General features: G+C 37.7%; 1 long non-coding RNA gene across 4 annotated transcripts in view; it reads left to right on the top strand.

The window, feature by feature from the left end:
* Window positions 1-18,068, top strand: part of LOC119497511 — a 116,970-nt gene that overhangs the window by 76,880 nt on the left and 22,022 nt on the right. For all 4 annotated transcript variants that reach the window (XR_005208937.1, XR_005208936.1, XR_005208934.1 and 1 more), the window contains exon 2: window positions 3,340-3,387. This is a non-coding gene — a long non-coding RNA (uncharacterized LOC119497511). The remainder of the gene's footprint in view (window positions 1-3,339; window positions 3,388-18,068) is intronic.

The following is an 18,068-nucleotide window of genomic DNA, read 5'->3' as shown; positions in this document are numbered from 1 at the left end:
GCTCGGCTCTGTTTGGTTGCTTTCCTCCGGTCTGTGAATCATATTTGCTCCACTCTACCCACTGCAGCTTTAATAATGGTAATTCACATGACTAAATCCTCAGTCATGCCTGAGTCATGGTTTTTCCATGTCCATAATTAAAATGGTAATCATCATAAACAATATTTACTTATTTGGAGTTTAGTACTAGGAAAACATTTTCCAGTGCTTTAGCTTGAGACTTGATTCACATTTCAGTTGCTTCCACCTTTATTCACAGTTTGATACCAGTGGAAAAAAAGGCAAAGTACGCATTGTGTGCACAGATATCACAACAACAGCAGCAGCAGCAACAACAACAGACTGAGCTCGTACCATCCTTGTTCTTATCAGGTGTCTTAGAGCTGCGAGGCTGTTCCCACAAAGCAAACAAACATTAACCATCAGAGGAGCAAATACATTAATCTGCACAACATCGTCTCCGGCAGGCATTCGCAATCCATCTGTTATGACAGCTTACGTTGCTAATTACACTAGCAGACTCACTGCCTATTGCATTTTAATGACAATACGGCCATTCTTCTAAGGTCTGTCAGTCACAAAAAATGGTTCTTGCTTTTCGTCACGAGATTTTGATCTTTGCAGTCTGTGATTATATGCACCTGTCAAATGCATAAACTGCAAAGACATCAGATGTAGCTATCTATCTACATGCATTGACTGCTGTATTTGTGGCTCCTTGATTGAGTCTCGGACAAATTCAAAATTTACCAGGAACTCCAATAGATGATCTTATTTTCCTCTTAACTCTCCTACAGGTTCTGAATTAGGGCTGCATCTAACAATTATTTTCATTCTCATTAAATGTATCGTATATTTTCTTGATTAATCGTTTAGTTGTTTGGTCTAAAATGTAAGAAAATGGTGAAACATGTCAATCAGTGTTTCCCAAAGCCCAAGATGACGTCCTCAAATGTCTGGTTTTGTTTACAGTTCAAAGAAATTCAGTGTACTGTCATAGAGGAGTAAAGAAAGCAGAAAATATTCACATTTAAGAAGCTGAAATTGGAGAATTTTGACTTTTTAAATCAATCAAAATAGTTATTTAATAGTTGACAACTATTTGATTAATTGATTCATTGTTGCAATTCTATTCAGAACTCCAGTTGAAGCATTTTTTACTCAGGTAGATGCTTCTTCACCTCAGCGTGTCACACATACGGTGATCACTTAGCTAAATGTATTCGCGCTTCATCTTTCATCTTTCCATTGATTTTATAAAGTATGCAACTGCGCTGTCTCTAAAATCTGAACGCACCCTATCTCTAAGTGCACAGGTTTAGAAGCAGCTTTGACTGTGACCGCCCACCTTCCTTCAAAGGTGAGAGCATGCTGTGGTGGCCTCAGGTGGATCCAGGGCTATGGTTAGAATATAAATCAAACAATTTTGAAAGTTGAGGCCAAACATTTGCTGATTCCAGCTTCTCCAATGTGAGGACCTTTCCCTGCCTTACTGTATATTATTATACATTTAATATATTTGGGTTTTGGACTGTTGTTCAGACAAAACAGTTAATTTGAAGATATTGCCTTGGGCTCTAGGAAATTATGATGAACATTTTTCACAATTGTCTGTTTTGTAAACTTATTCAATTCAATAATTAATGTTAATTCTTTACAAAAATAAAGTTATTAGTTTCAGCCCTAATTTCTATTCCGTATATGTTACCTCAGTGACAGATATATGAAACATACACAAAGAGGATAGCACATTGATTGAAAAAAACAAAAAAGAGTCCACGGCAGCATATAATGTGGGAGAAACAGGGAGACAAGTATGAGGGAGCAAAAAGATGAGAAGAAGCGAGAAAGGGGAAGTGGGAGACTAACAGAAAGAGATGGAGGCAAAAATCAAAAGCAAAAGCACAATCCAGCTGCTCCTCACGGGCGTCTTTCATCTCGTCCCTTGATGCTGAAGTTGTGTTGTTGGCAAAGTCCCTTTCCTCGTTCAGCTTGATGTTTTCATACAAGTCACAATGTCCAGAGGAAATCAGAGCTTTGTAATAAGTATCTGATTGTAGATTAGACATGTATTGCTCATTATTTTTGATTGCTATTCTGCAGTATGTACGGGTATGTGCATGACGAGTCGTTTTGCAACCTACTCAAAGAGCTCTCCTAGTTAGAAATTACTGTTGTAATTGTGGTATTGACCTTTGGGTTTAAGTCTGACTTTGTTAGTTTCGTTGTCTGATGTGACATTTTTGAATATAGATCCAAAACTTGAAACACTTTAATAGAGATTTCATAGTTGAATATTTGTATATTAAAAATGACCTGTAGACAAATCAAACTTACATTAAAACCACTCAGATCAAAATAAATATACTGTCATATAAATGGGGAATAAACTAAGGCTGAAACAGTTAATTGATTAGTTCATCAACAGAATATTGATCTGCAACTATTTTGATAATGGATTCATTTTTTAGGTCATTTTTCAAGCAAAAATGTCAAATATTTGCATGTTCCAGCTTCGATTAATTGATTAATCAAGAACAATAATTAGATGAGTAATTGATAATTAGAATAGTCATTAGTTGCAGCCCTAAAAACAACAACAATGAACCAACCAACAACACACTGTAACCAACTAACAAACAAACAGCCAACCAAACAGCAACCAACCAACCAACCAATCAATCAACCAACCAATCAACCAACCAATCACAAACAACAACACAAAGCAGGAATCTTTTTATGATCACTTTTAGGAGGAATTCTCATACAATCTAATGGACCAGTTACAAATGACTAGTTCTGGAAAATATCCAGTTATTTTAACAGCCACAGGGGACAAATGGGTGAAAAAAATACAGTGACAAAGGAAAGGAAATAGGGGAGACAAGAGGAAGGAGATAATTAATTAAGGAATGTACCAAAGGAGGAAACCCAGTCTACAGTAACTGCACTAGGCACTGATGTTTTCAAACGACACCATTAATCATCATTTCATCCTTACAAAGACCCATGGGGACTGAAGCATTGATCCTTGGTGTGAAGGTAAACACCCTTTGGGATTATTATAGTGGCGCGTAGACTCAATCCTTCATTCCTGATCCCCTTTTCATCTTGGCAAGTTAGGTCTCTATCATTATTGTGCTGAAGGAGTGGCGTTGCATTCACTCTTTCTTTTGAGCCAGTACTCTCACACGCCAGCAATCTCCACAGAATCACAGGTGATTGATGACACGTCAAGGTTAAAACTGCCATCAATCTGTAACAGCCAAGAAGAAAACACTATCAAGGCGAATATTAACTTTCAACTCAACTGCCCAATCATCCCTTTTTGTCTTTTAGTTGACCGGACTGCCACACTGCTGTTCAGATGGGACTCCGACTGTAACGGTAAGTGTGCATCCTGTTCATCACACACTTCTGTTCATCAGATGACACTGATTGTCAGAGACAAATATCAGGTATTAATCATCACACAGTGTGACAAGTGAGTGTATGGCAGATAAATGATCAAAGAAAATGTGTTGTATTTTAATTACACTTTAAAACATCCCTTGTTCATATAACAGTTACAGTTACAGTGACTACTGTCAATTAAAAAGCCGCTTAGAGGCTGAAATAGGCTCTTTACTGTGTGACTCGTTCCAAAATGTCCAAAAGTCCAGATGCGTTTTACTGTTTATTGAATTAAAGGAATCACAAACAATAAGGCTAACTGGAGTAACTAAACGTGAAGTGACGGTCAACAGAAAATATCCACGCCTATCTCACCCTCTTTGTCTAACTCCCGTGGTCCAAGTGAACAGGTGAAAAATAGGTGAAACCACACCCCTGTGTCAATTACCGGAAGTGATGATAAGCAAAAGAACATGTACTGTTCTGGTAAACATAATGAGTGCAATTCCCATCCACCTGTTTAAATGCACATTTTGAATTTTTGCATAAAAAGCCTTTAATGGAAATGCTGGAAATTCTGAAAAAAGTTAACATATTGTAGAAACGTTTTTTTCTTCTTGGCTGAGGTGGAAAAGTTGGTAAATAAATAAAAACAAATAAATACATCATGACATACATGAAGCATGTGACTTACTTATTACTCAAATTTTCTGCTTTAGATCAAAAATGGTGGCAGACAAAAACATCAGATTTGAGCACTAATCATGTCATTAATCATATGTGTCACTGCAATCCAACAACAAAGTCGTGTCAGTTGTACTTGAGCGTTGTTAATGGTTATAGCTCCTTTGAATAGTTATACTTGTTGGTCTGACAGTTGAGCTACATTATTTGATTACATTTTTTGTCGATATAATATCTTCATTAGCAAGCTGATAATACATAATTTAATAATCAATTTTTTGTTCAGCAGTATTTCTTATACTGAAATGCAAGCACCTCATTCAATTTAAATAAAACTTGGGACATTTTATTTTAGGATTTTCAATTTTTCAATGATTAGTTTGAGGATAAACTTACCATGTTTTATTCATAAAAAAAAAAACACTTTTTAGAGTAAAGGAATTACTTAGAAGTAAGTAATTAAGCTGAAGTAAATGACTTCTGCCAACTGATGAAGCCATGCATGACATCTCTACACTCTACTCTGACCCACATGATTCATGGGACTCTGAAAAATAATTATCAATCACTTAAGTTGATGTAGAGTTAAACGTATCGTTTAAGATACACTGCAGGTGAAGCCAACCGTGCCTGAGAGCTACTTGCTATGTAACTGACTATTCAGTCACACATAACTGTTGGCGCGCCACAAGTCACTTCAGTAGTTAAACTGCTAAATGCTTATCATCAGGGAACAGTATTGGAATTTGATTTGTTTATCAAGGTATAATGAAGTGTCTCACGGCCCAAGGCGGCATCTCATTAAAAGTAAAAACCTCATGTCTTGCATCTTTAGCTCCATTAGGCAGCTGACGGCGGCATGTCATGAAACCCAACAGACCCCACTAGCAACAGAATTGTGCACATTGTACTGTAATTTACAAGTTTAAAGACCACAAACTACATACTACAGTAACCGCGGGTGCAATAGATGAAAACACAAGCTCGGGAGAAGCTCAGCTAAAATGGTAAACACAAATACACATTATGTAAAAAGATGTAGACGGGTGAAGAGTGAGGCATTTGCTGACATCCTAATCTGTTAATAGCAAGGAACTCGCAAACCACCGACACTTCTGTACAAGTTTATCTATTCAATTTGGATGCAATCATTTTTAATTCTACTTAATTTGAGAGTAACATCAAGGACTATTGTTAATGGAACAGTGAATTTAAATTTAATCAGAGTTTAAATGTAATCACAGTTTCTTAATTATGTTTTCAGTCACTCAGAACACTTAGGATTTTTCTTAACTCCAGTCCTTTTTAAATGTTTTCTTCAGTCTGAAGAAGTTCAAATAAACCCATTATCTCAACTTGAACATTTATGGAAGTCTTTAGCAATACTGAGAACAGTCATTTCCCGGTACACCAATATTAAATCAAACACTCTATGAAGATTAGAGACACACAGCGGGTGCTGAAGCAGAAAACAGTGGGGGACATTATGGTCAGCAGTCAAATGGACCATATCATTGCTTAATTGACTCTGCTAAATACCATCTTTGAAACTGTCCACATCAAGTTATCCCAGAAACAGTATTTTGGGTACCTCTGTACTAACACTTAGTAGTGGGGTATTCAGCTTTTTTAGCAACAGAGTGGAGCTTTTGGGTGTAATGTGCAATTTTATTTTGATGTAAGTATTTGCATCTGCAGAATACTGGCATATTTATCTCAGCATTCTGCCTTGCTTTGTTGGTCATGTACCCAACACTTTTAACAGGTCAGCAGCAAGCATCTGGTTGCATGACACTTTGTCAGAAGACTAGAAAAAGAAAGGTGAAATGGAAATGTAGCTTAAGTCATACTGTTAAACCTTTTCATTGTTTTTTTTCTACAAAGCAACCCATTAAAGTAAGCAGAATCTGTCAAGAGATCTCAGAGTCACTCACCGGTGCGCCCAAATAATTTCTCTTAATCACACACAAATTTTCACTCTGATATGCAGCATAACTCTGTGCTGTCAAGCCGGCTGTGGTAAAAGAGAGCAGCAACACTAGCAGGCTGATGTGGACAAACACAAGAAAGAATTGAATTATGATTGTTTTTATTTTAGATAACACCAGTCCATTAAAATATTCCCAGATCAGACCCGATACTGATCCTTATGATTGGCTCGGGGACATCTCCGGTCAAGACTCTGCAACCATGCCAGCTGCTCTGTGAGGCTGTACTTAAACAAACTGATGATGTCAGCATGCTATCATGTTTAACACATACTGTATAACGTTTATCATTGTCACCATCGTAGTTAAGCGGGTTAGCTTATTAAAGACACAATGAGTAGGATTTGTTGGGTTGCGATTTGTAAACCCAACCTTGGGTTGGCCCCTCAAAAAGGGTTACGGCGCTTGCCAACGGGTGAAAGCCAACCCCAGATTCACGCTCGTTTTGGAACGAGCTTTATCCGCTTGACATTTCGCCTCACTATTTATGCTTTTTCGGCACTGTGTCCGCCATTTTTGTAACTTTGTCTTGGATGTGTGCTTACGATCTTGAAAAAAAAAAAAACATGAAAAGAAAAGAGAAAATACAGGCAGAGGGCAGGGTCTCTGTAGATACACACCGCCACACACTTCTAGTGGGTCATAGGTGATGATTGAGAGGCATTATTTTTGTATGAGTCTATACATTGTTTTTTAGGAAAATTAATTGAATGGCTTTAAGCACAAAGTACAGCTGAGACTGATGGGAAAATCCTTTTTCTAGGTATAAACCAAAGTATTGGACAAATTAAAGTTTCTACCTGATGATGTCGCTAGATGAAAAGGGATATTAAGGGCTCACCAAAATTACAGTGCATTCTGAGAGGAACATGGATTTCTGTAGCACCATTTAGAGCACTTACACTAGAACCACAAATGTGAATCTCTTGGAGGCACTAGAGGAAAAGTCAGCGAAATACTAACGTCATTCCAATTCGTCCTCTGGGAACCATGAATATCTGTACACAATTTTGTTTCAATCTAGTTCCAGTAGATATTGAGATATTTCGCTAGATAAGCAAAACTTTTGACCTGATGATGATGATAGCCTTAGAAGAAAAGGCAAGGGGAACACCAAAGTCAGTAGACTTCATTCTCTGAGGACCATGAATGTCTGTACAAACTTTCATGGCAATTTATCAAATATTCATGAGATATTTCATTCCCGACCAAAATGGGTTTCTAACAGACCAACATTGCCATCTCTGAAGCGCTGATAGCATGGCTAAAAAACCTTTACCTCTCTACCTTGTTATTTGATATGATCCTGAGCTTAAGGGAATACTTTACCTGTTGAAATGATAGGTGTGTTATGAGCTGCAGAGCTGCACTTCATTTGCTTTGCGGTGGAGTATTCCAATATAAACCTGCAAGTGCCATTACTCAAAGTCACTGTGCTCATTTGATTACTCCCGTATGACAGATGGGGCCCGTGTAATAAACAGGAGCTATTATTTATGGAAATGACTTCACGGGCAATTAGCAAGATGTGAGCGTGGGCTGATAGTCATCAAAATAATTGTATTTTCTGATTCAGAGTAAACAATAATGTTTTTGCCTTCCTCCGAAAAAGACGTGAACTTGGAGTGTCATTGCAGGCTCTCTGCAGACCACATGGATAATTAGACTTATGACTGTGTATCTCAAAATGATATCGAAGGTCTCTGTAGATATTATGTCCAACTGCACATCCATATCTTGACCTACAGGCCTGGAATATTAATCAAGTACTTCACAGCTAATCAACAACATGTAGGCTAAAGGGAGGAACATTCAACAGATAAAGGGAAATTGGAACATTAAAAACCATAATAGAGAACTGAAAGGTGATTATGTACCAAGTATGTGAGGATAATTTGCTTTTGTTTTTTGCCTACAGCTCAGCTCAGATTTCAGCTTATGGATATAAAGATTTCAAGGGCGGATTCAGAGAAAACATTGTTCAATCATCGGTGCACGCAGCATGACAATCTCTATTTAAATGTAAATATCTCATAGGCAAGTATTGTTGTATTCTTGGAAAACACAATGATCATATCTGCTGGCTGTGCTCGGATTGCATATTTGAAACCAACATGATGTCTTTGTTCCTGTAATAGATCCAAAAGACTGCAAACTGCACAGAAGTAATACTGAGCAAACAGCAGGACCTCAGTATCTATCGTCACTGTAATGTAATGTAACAGGATGGGTCATCACAAGTCAGTGAGGCATGTATTGAAGTATAGATCTTCCTCCAATGGCATGTCATTTCATTTCTAAATGTGCTTTAGTCAAAGTGGACACAAAGATGATCCTTCACCTGATTCTAATGGTCAGATCAATAATTAAATATATGTAGAGTTATACATCCTGTTTGTGAGGGGGACATTTCTTTTAAAAGACACAGCCAGCTGGCTGCCTGTCGCTCTAATTGAGAACATGTTTTAAACATACCGAGGACTTCAATCGCATCTAGTGTGAAGACTAACAGAGCCAAGTTGTCACTCAACTGCAGTCTGATTCTGATAATTACCATCTGCTTTTGCAAAAGGAGTTTGGCTAAGATAAGGATACCCTTTCAATATTACTATTCATGTCTACTTGCAATTTACTGCCTGGTTTTAAGGTTGTTCATATACCGTCTGATTCTCACATAAATACTCTGTTTAAAGTTTTTGATTATCAGGCACTCGCTCTTTCTAGACTTGAAAGGTTTAAACTGGCTCCTTGGCAGAAAACAGCCGCTTTGGACATCTTAAATTCAGTCAATTATAATAGATTCAAATGATGACCAGTTTTTATGAAAAAAATTACTACAACTAACTTTTTTCATTATCGCTAAATATATATGAGAAGTTAAAACATCATACAAAATACCCTTTATCCAAGGTGCCCAAGTGACATATATCTTTTTTTGTCCAACCAACAGTCCAAAGCCCAAAGATATTTAATTTACAATAAAATACAACAAAGAAAAACCGCCAAGCGTCACATTTAAGAAGCTGGATCCAGAGGATGTGACATTTTTGCTTGCAAAATGACTGACATTATTAATTGATTATAGTTGCAGTCATGTTGACCAATCGATTAATTCACTAATCGTTTCATAAAAAAATCCATTGGAACATCTAAAGCATAATCCACCTAACCTTTCTGTCCATCCATATACCCAATATGTTGACATGTTTTGACATTTTGCCAATATACCCTAAATATAGTACAAAGAAGTGCACACACAAAGGATAGATTTTGGGTGTTATTTTTTGGTAAATCCTGAAATGTAAAGTACGTACTCAACTGTGAAATAAAATAAATTAAAAAAGCAAACCAAGCTTTGTCCTCCACTAGTAACCAGCTGTATGGTCTGCTACAGACATGTATATCCAGAGGTCAACCATAATCATTTAAAATGTATTTAAACAATCCAACCGCAGCTGTGATATCAGATCTGAAGTAGGATAAACTCTCTGTCAAGTAATTATGCCAACATTAAAAACCTATAATGCCTGTTTGGTGGATGCACAAGATAAGTTAATTATGCTGCTGTATTTTGCGGTGCTGATGGTCCCTCTGGAAATCCTCAGCTCACCATCTCAGTGCGTGAAATGGAAGCACACTCCAGTCATTTGGTAACTCTAATTAATACAGTCAATGATATTCAATTGCAAAAGCTACAAAGCAGACAAGCAGTCAATCCAAGTTAAACGTATTGCTCCACTGCTAATACATATAATCTCTCGCCAAACATATTGTAACAGCTGGAGTGCAAAGAGGAAACAATTAGAACAAATTAAAGTACTATATAACGCAGCTCCGTTAACATCCTAGCATCCTAGCAAAATGATACTTCAAATACTTTGATAATTCATCGTTTAATTCATTTAAAAAGCAAATAATCCAAACATTTGTTGGTTGTAGCTTCTTAAATGTCAGAAATTGCTCCTTTTTCTTGTCGCTTTGGCCTCTGGGAAATTGATAGGCTTTTTTCACAATTTATTTAGGCTAACATTTCATAGCCTAACTCTATGTATTTATTGGGAATATAATTTGCAGATTAAACGATAATGCACACAACTGTTAGTTGTAGCCCAGTTTTGATACTTTCTGCCTTAAAAACTGGTCACCATGGAATCCATTATAATTGACTTAATCTGATGTTTTGTAAACCAAACATTTAATCGATTAATCAAGAAAATAATCTGCAGGTTAATCGATCAATAACATTCAATTGCAGCACTAGTAAGACATTTAAAGGAACAGTGTGTAACATTTAGGGGGATCTATTGGCAGAAATGGAATATAATATTAATAAGTATGTTTTTTGTGTGTGTAATCACCTGAAAATAAAAATCATTGTGTTTTCGTTACCTTTGAATGAGCCGTTTATATCTACATACGGAGCAGCCTGATGACATGTTTCTACAGTAGCCCAGAATGGACAAACAAAACACTAGACAGGGCTATTTGCGTTTTCACATTTTCGCGTTGGTCGCAGTAGTTCTCCTTCACGCTTGGCACACAGGAGGAATTTCCGTTGCTTGCAATCTGCAACCTCACTGCTAGATGCAGCCAGATCCTACTCACTGAGCCTTTAAGGCTTTATTTTGTCATAACGTCGGACCTGAGAACAACATACGGTAGCACTGCTACAGTACCACCGCTGCTGCTACTGTAGTAGTACATTAAAGCTGTACTGGTTGTACTAATCTTCTCTGTCCTTTGGTGACTGAAACTAATCCCTTAGAGTTGTTGTTTTCTGGGGAGAGCAGCCTATTAACAGCCTCAAACTTTAAAATAGCTCTTGTTGAATCCGTTCAGTGGTTAAAAAGAAAAGCTACGCCTAATTAATGTCTCGGGTGTTCTTATGTTTTTATGGAGAGAGGGACAACAGGGAAGGGTGAGTCCTTGGAGAAGCATGGCGACATGATTAATGTAAATGTATTTCTTTCATCATACTGACACAGCAGTGAGGGAGTGCAGACAGCTTGGAGGCTCAGCGTGGGTTGGCGTGATGCCCGTTGCCTGTGTCCCGCACTGGGCATACCCATGCGAGGCCTGGCACTGCCAACCAGGCCTCGCACTTCCTGGAGGAATTTGGGCCCCCTGTAGTGGTGGAGAGGAAAAAGGACAGACGTGGTTAAGTTTACGTCCACAAAATCCGTCTTTAAAAACTGCCTTTATGAACCACCGTTGGGGATGCAGCTGTTCTAGTACTGTAGTTGTGAGCCGCTCCCAGGTGTGAATGTGTCTGACTGTAAAGTAAAACTTTTAAATGAAGGTTAAAATCATGAAGTACAGAGGAAGAGACAGCATTTGGAGGAAGCTGAGAAGAGTTGGCTGAGACCACACCTGAATTTTTCAGGTTCAGTGGTTGAGGAGGGCCGTCCAGTTTTTGGAGCAGAAATGATAGAATTGTTTTGGTAACTCTTGCTTGTTTATGGTCTGATTTATTGCCCGAGTGGACTGATGGTGAGGTAGATTGTGGAGTTTTGTGGCTTTGCTGCACTCTCTGTGTACATTTTCCTGCTTCAGAGTTCAGAATCTCTCCAGCATTAGCATATGTTTATATCCTTGTTATATTATTAGCCTTGTTTAACATATAATTGCTTCCAGTATCCACAGTCTGTTTGTATAAAATAGGGGTGTCACAATATACCTGTATTGACAATAACCGCAATATTTGAAATGTAACACGAAATATTGATACCATTTCATAATATACATAATATCCTGTTAATAATCCAGCGCCTCTTAAATGGTTACATACTCCCTCTCCACCTCCCTACACTCTTATGTTGAGTGTAATTAATTTGCCAAAAAAGAGACAAAACGCAAAATAAACAAAGTTAAAGATGAATTTGACTGACTATTGATGTTGCGATAATATTATCGTGAATTCTTTTGTCCACGATAATCGTGTAGTGAAATCTGATCTGATATGATGACAGCCCTAGTGTGATGTTTTACATCTGTTGGGTCCATTAGATAGCACACTGTGTAAATGGGACTAGGATTTGCATGAATTACAGGTTACTGTGGATGACAGTAGAGGCACTACTGTATAGACAAAAGCCAGATATTACTTAATGCTCCTTTTAATAAAATATGAATTTTCTGAGACTTACAACATTTCTGATATTAGGAAATGAAAATGCCAGAGTGTGATAAGAGATACAGATACAAACTAGCTTTGCTTCCACTTCAACTGCTCACAGTGCAGACACTTTATCTGTATCCAGCACTTCTACTTAAACTTCAACTATTCCCACCACTTCCACATCAATTGAAATTTCAGCTGCATTCATCGAGAACTCTTCAATCGATAGTTCACCTGCTCTCATATATTTTATTCACTTAACTTACACTTCGGCTACTTTCACATTTCACTCAACTTACAGTTCAACTACTTTCAGAGCTTCTTCTTCAACCGACACTTTAACACACATCCTTCAGTGCTTACCCATCAACTAATACTACTACGATTGTTTTCAGCACTTTCATCTTAACTGACACTTCAACTCCTTTCAATGCTTAAAATTCAACTGTTACTCTAACACAACACCTCAAAAGAAAATAATAAACATTTTAAATAGCTTAACTTATTTACATAGTTATATTGATTTATAAGCACCAAAGATACAGTATGTTAAGACATTTAACTATTTCAGTTACATTAATTACAGGCTATTCTTGATGATTTTGCATTTTCTTGGTAGTGCAAAGTAAAGGTATTACAGATAAACACAACAGATAAATAAGTGTTCCTTTAAAAGAAGAAGGAGATATATTTTTCTTTGACAAACAACATATCTGACACGAGGAAAGAAAAATGCCAGAGCGCAAATAGCAGATAATAAGGATACAAGCCAGCTTTTCTTTGTCTCCTCCGGTGACAAAAACAGTGAAGTGACAGGTTCAGTCTCCTTATCCTCTATCCTAAACCCACCTACCACCACCTTTGGATGATATGAAAGAGTTTGCTTCAAAATGCCTTAGATGTATTCTGGGACAACAATGTCATCTCACACAGTTCTCAAAACAGAAACCAACACATCTCACCTGAAATGTCACTATCTGACAACGGAGATATATTAAGTTAGTGAATAACTTTAAAAAACAAAAAAAAAATAGTTCAATAAGTTGGCCATCTCATGCCTGCAGTTGTTTTGTCATATTATTTCAGGTACTGAACGTCTCATTTATTGGAATGAGGACCTTTCAAATTAAGACTTAAATTTAAACTCCTGTTCCCCCCCTCCTTCTGTTCGTTTCCGCCCTCTCGGGTCTTGTCGGCACAATTTCATGGTTTGTTAAACATAGTTATTTTCTCTCGGGGTTGCTGGTAAAAAGGAAGGAAAGGGAGACAATATGGAATGATGTGCAAGATAGGTCTTCTTACTCTTTATAAATGACTCTAATTGTGCGTAAAATATCTTGGATAAAAAGTGCATTTTTCATGGTCAATTTTAGATTAAAAAAAAGAAACAAACAGATGTTTTACTAAATACTTGTTGAACTGCCACTGGACTACCAATAGCTTTAACATTTTGGGGAAATAGGTCTAGTCGCTTTCTTGAAGAGAGTTGGATGGGAAGATTAATACCACTGTCTGTGAGGTAAAAACTGTATGAAACTATCACCTACAGCTAGTTCGCTTACCTTCACGTTAAGACTGGAAACAACTAGCCTGGCTTTCTCCAAAAGAAATCTGCCTACCAACAACTCTAAAGTTCAATTATTAATGCATTAAATCTTGTTTGTTTAATCCCTGCATGACATGTCGTGGTTATACAACAACAACACGTCCTTGTGTTTCGATGTTTTTCTCTTGCTGTCGGAGCAGCAAGGCAAAGCTCTGCTCCTGGCCGGAGGAGGAGCTGCTGCATGCCAGGGAACAGAGATCTCCACCTCCCAATGGAGCAGGTTGAAGGCGGCAGCGAGGCCGGATCTGGGTCTGTCCATGGTTGAATCCGACCCGGTGGCACCGGTGTCAAGCATTGAGAATAACTTACTAGAAATAGCAAATCTTCTCGCTGATGGTCTTGTTTACTGATGTATGTCATATAGAGGCATCAGTATAAAATTGAGACTGTTTCATAACCAGTTAAAACTTCCTAGTAACTTTAAAATTATAGGGTTCGAGAACTATAGGCTATAAGATAACAACATAGGCAAAATTATTTAAAGGATTTAAAGGATTTCAGTTAAAATAACATTTATTTATCTAGGGAAAAAGCTATGCTTGAGATGATCCTAGGTAGGAATTGAAGAGCAACTGTAGGATACTTTGGAGACATGACTAATCAAAAAATGCACAATTTTATTTATACAAAAGGGGAAAGTATTACTGTGATTCATTTATAAAATATGTTAAAAGGTGCAGTTCTTGCTCTCTCTCTCTTTCTGTCTCTCACAGCTACCCAGTCCAGCGTGGCTCACGGCTCCTAACACCTTAAATCTGGAGTTTAAATAGATAGAGAAAGGCAGGTATACACAGTTACAATAAATATACACCACTTTTGTAAAAGCAATTATTCCACGGCGGACAGACCCAGACCCAGATTTGGCCTCGCTGCCACCCTCATCCTGCTCCGGCGGGAGGTGGAGAGCTCTGCGCCCGGCAGCAGCAGCACCTCCTCCGGCCAGGAGCAGAGCTTCGCCTCACTGCTTCGACAGCAATAGAAAAGCATCCAATCACAAGGGTGTGTTGAGGCAATGCGCACCAGCAATCACGGTGCGGGACTAGGCGGAACACAATGGAGTAAAAGTGTCCATGGCAATGCATTGCTCCAAATTTTACAGATGTGAAAATGACAGTTGAGTGACTTTACACCTGTCAGTGATGACAGATGAAAATTGTGATTACTGAGTGTCCGAAACCTCAATTTACTGCTCAGTATTGAGTTAAACTATTGAGTGTTTATTACAGTTTATACTGGGGAGTGAGAGAACGAGGGAGTTATCTTGGACGCAGCTAATCCCCCCATAAAACCCCAACCAGCGCTCACAATTAAGGATGTCGTGCTGTCCCAGGGACAATAAAATAGCACCGGGGACACAAAGATTCAATGTCTAGGACTATTCAGGGACAGTAGAGAAACTTTTCATTACAAATTAAATTATTACGTTGTTTACTGAGACGAAAAAAAACAGATGAGCCGTATGAAAGTTGTAAAAGCTGCCGGAGAGTAAACTTGCATAGTTTATAATTAATAGTTTATAATAATTTATTATGTAGAATGAAAAAAAAACAGTTGAAAGTAGAATTCTGGACAGTTGTGGGAACTGAGGAAAAAAGTTAATTTTGAGCGCTGACCCCAATATGTAGTTTTTACACATTTTTAAAAAAATTAAACAAACAAGATATAACATCTTAATTAGTGAAATTTAGAGGTTTTGATAAGCAGATTTTGTTACTTTTAGACAATCTGTTTTAGGTCTTAGCTAAGCTAAGCTAACTGGCCTCGGTGCTTTAATCCCATATTTACTGCACAGACATGAGAGTGCCATCAGTCTTCTTGTTTAACTCTCAGCAACAGAGTGAATATGTGTATTTTTCAAAAATGTTGAATTCTCCCTTTAAATATCTGCATTATTATTGTAGTATTGAGTATTTATCAATATTAAGGCGGAAATTAACAATTATGTGCATTATCAATTAATCAGTTATTTTTACCATTAATCTATTATGCTAACCATAAAAACTTAAATTTTTAAAAAAATGAAATAATGGCCAGCACCATTTTTCAAACCCCAAGGAGATATCTTCAAATCAACATTTTTTTCAGACTCAGAGACCCAAAGATCTGCTCTGAAAACAGCAAACATACCTGATTTTTCCTCATTAAATGACTTGATTGATTATTCAACTATCAAAATTGTTGTTTTATAATGTGTATTGACTACTTGATTAATCGGCTAATCGTTGCAGCCTTAATACACAATGAAACAATATAACAATATAATAGGTACTTTCACATCTACTACTGTATGTTCTAGGAGTAACCAGAACTACAGCCAAAGGTGATCATTCATTCAAACTCAGTTAAGAGACAGTAAAGTATGGCAGTGTTAAGACTTCATGTCAACACTTAACTGAAACTGTAAAAGGATGCGGAATGAAACATAAGAAGAGTTCAATGCTGAACAATTTCCCACCTCCCCCCACTGTCATTTCCCTACTTGAGTCTCCAGTCAGCACACTGTAGCTTTACATTGAACTCAGTCTACAGCAAGCCAAGGACAGAGAGATATGAATGAATTTGTTCTGAACAATGAACTGAAAATGGAATTCTATTCATCATTCGGGGACTCATTCATGAATCAAATTTTTTTTTTATGTTTTCAGGGATATGACAGCCTGAGGGTTGCTTTGGAACAAACTAAAATAGCTCTCTTAGATGCAGACAAATTGTTTTGGGGGGAAGAAACCCTGTAAAGCAGCACAGGTGACGCATTTGTTAGTGGAGAGATACTGTATTTAGCATGACAGACTCTCAGTCATTGTTTCCCATAGCATCTTTGACTTTGAAAAGTTTATACACTGGAAAGTGAATTAAAGTAAGTTGACTGTAATGTTCTCCTCTCTCTTTAATGGTTTTGAAAAAGTAAGGTTTAATAGATTTGATTAGCCCAAAGATTGATGATTGGATGATCCAGGCAATATGGAAACCCATGCTGCTTTGTTCCCTGCCATGATCCAATTTTATGACTATTAAAACTTTAATGTGATTACTAACTAGATTCTGATTCAGGGAAATGATACTAGTCCAGCCGTGCTGCTATTTAATATTCATATTCAATTATCGGGCTAATTAGATAAATAATAGTAATGCTAGAAGCTTATTTTTCTGATCATGAATCTTAGTAGTGGACATTTCATCAAATTTGTACTATAAATGCTGAGTGATAGAATGAGTCTACACATTGTTATTTTGGCCGTGTGCTGTTATATCAAGTCTTAGAGTGTGTGTATAGTGTGTGTTTCTGTACATAGATTCACCCATGTGTGCACTGAACAGATGCTGCAGCCCTCAGACTGGGTACTGTGCAGCTCCAGTGTGTGCTTGTCAGAACATCCCGTGCTGCTCTGCACTGCCAACACTTGAAGGTCCGCCAGGCCGGCCTCATCTGCTGCCCCAACACCTTGTTAGCGCCCGGAAGGCAACACAACTGCATAATCAGCTGCTAATACTTCTAAAAATAACACAGGCAGCTCGGGGGGTCAGAAGTAGGAGGGCTGAGAATTGACAGGTAGACCGCATGCATGTATCCATAAACACATTATACTGTAATGTTGGTTTGTTGAATTTGGCAGCTTCGAACATGAGGCTTTTTTCGTGAAGGTCACATCGGAGGTTTTTCCACAAAGCAAGCAATAGTTGATGGAGCGGCATTATAGGCTACTTTATAATGTAATAAAAAGTGGTCAAGCCATGCTGCTCTCTAAGGCACTGTGGTGAGCGAAATGCTAACATCAGCATGCTCACATGTTCATGAGTCACAGTTAAAGGTCCCATATTATAAAAAAGTGAAACCGTCAAAATGCACTAAAACGGAGCGTTTCAGACAGAGGGTAAATACAGGCATATTCAGGCAGACAGTATGAGGAAATTAAAGGTTTTTTTGAACATTACAGCATGTAAACATGTTCTAGTAGAAACACAAAATACAAGTATGAACCTGAAAATGAGCATGATATGGGACTTTTAATGACAACGCTAACATGCTGATGTTTAGTAGGTATAAAGTTTACCATGTTTACATCTTCAATGAGCCTGTCAGCATTCTAACATTAGCTTATCAGCACTAAAGACAAAGAGCAGCTAAGGCTAATGGGAATGTGAATAGCTACAACTGCTCTCCATCAGACTGTTTTGTTTTTAGTCCGATGATGAATAGTTGTGCTCGAAATGTCACCTCGGGGTAATAAATAAGTGGACATTGGTACCCTGCAGTGTGCCAGCTATGCATTTGTTAATT

Source organism: Sebastes umbrosus, chromosome 11, assembly GCF_015220745.1.
Source record: "Sebastes umbrosus isolate fSebUmb1 chromosome 11, fSebUmb1.pri, whole genome shotgun sequence".
NCBI lineage: Eukaryota > Metazoa > Chordata > Actinopteri > Perciformes > Sebastidae > Sebastes > Sebastes umbrosus.
The sequence above is the reverse complement of the archived record's forward strand: the minus strand, read 5'-3'. Positions and strand labels throughout refer to the sequence as shown.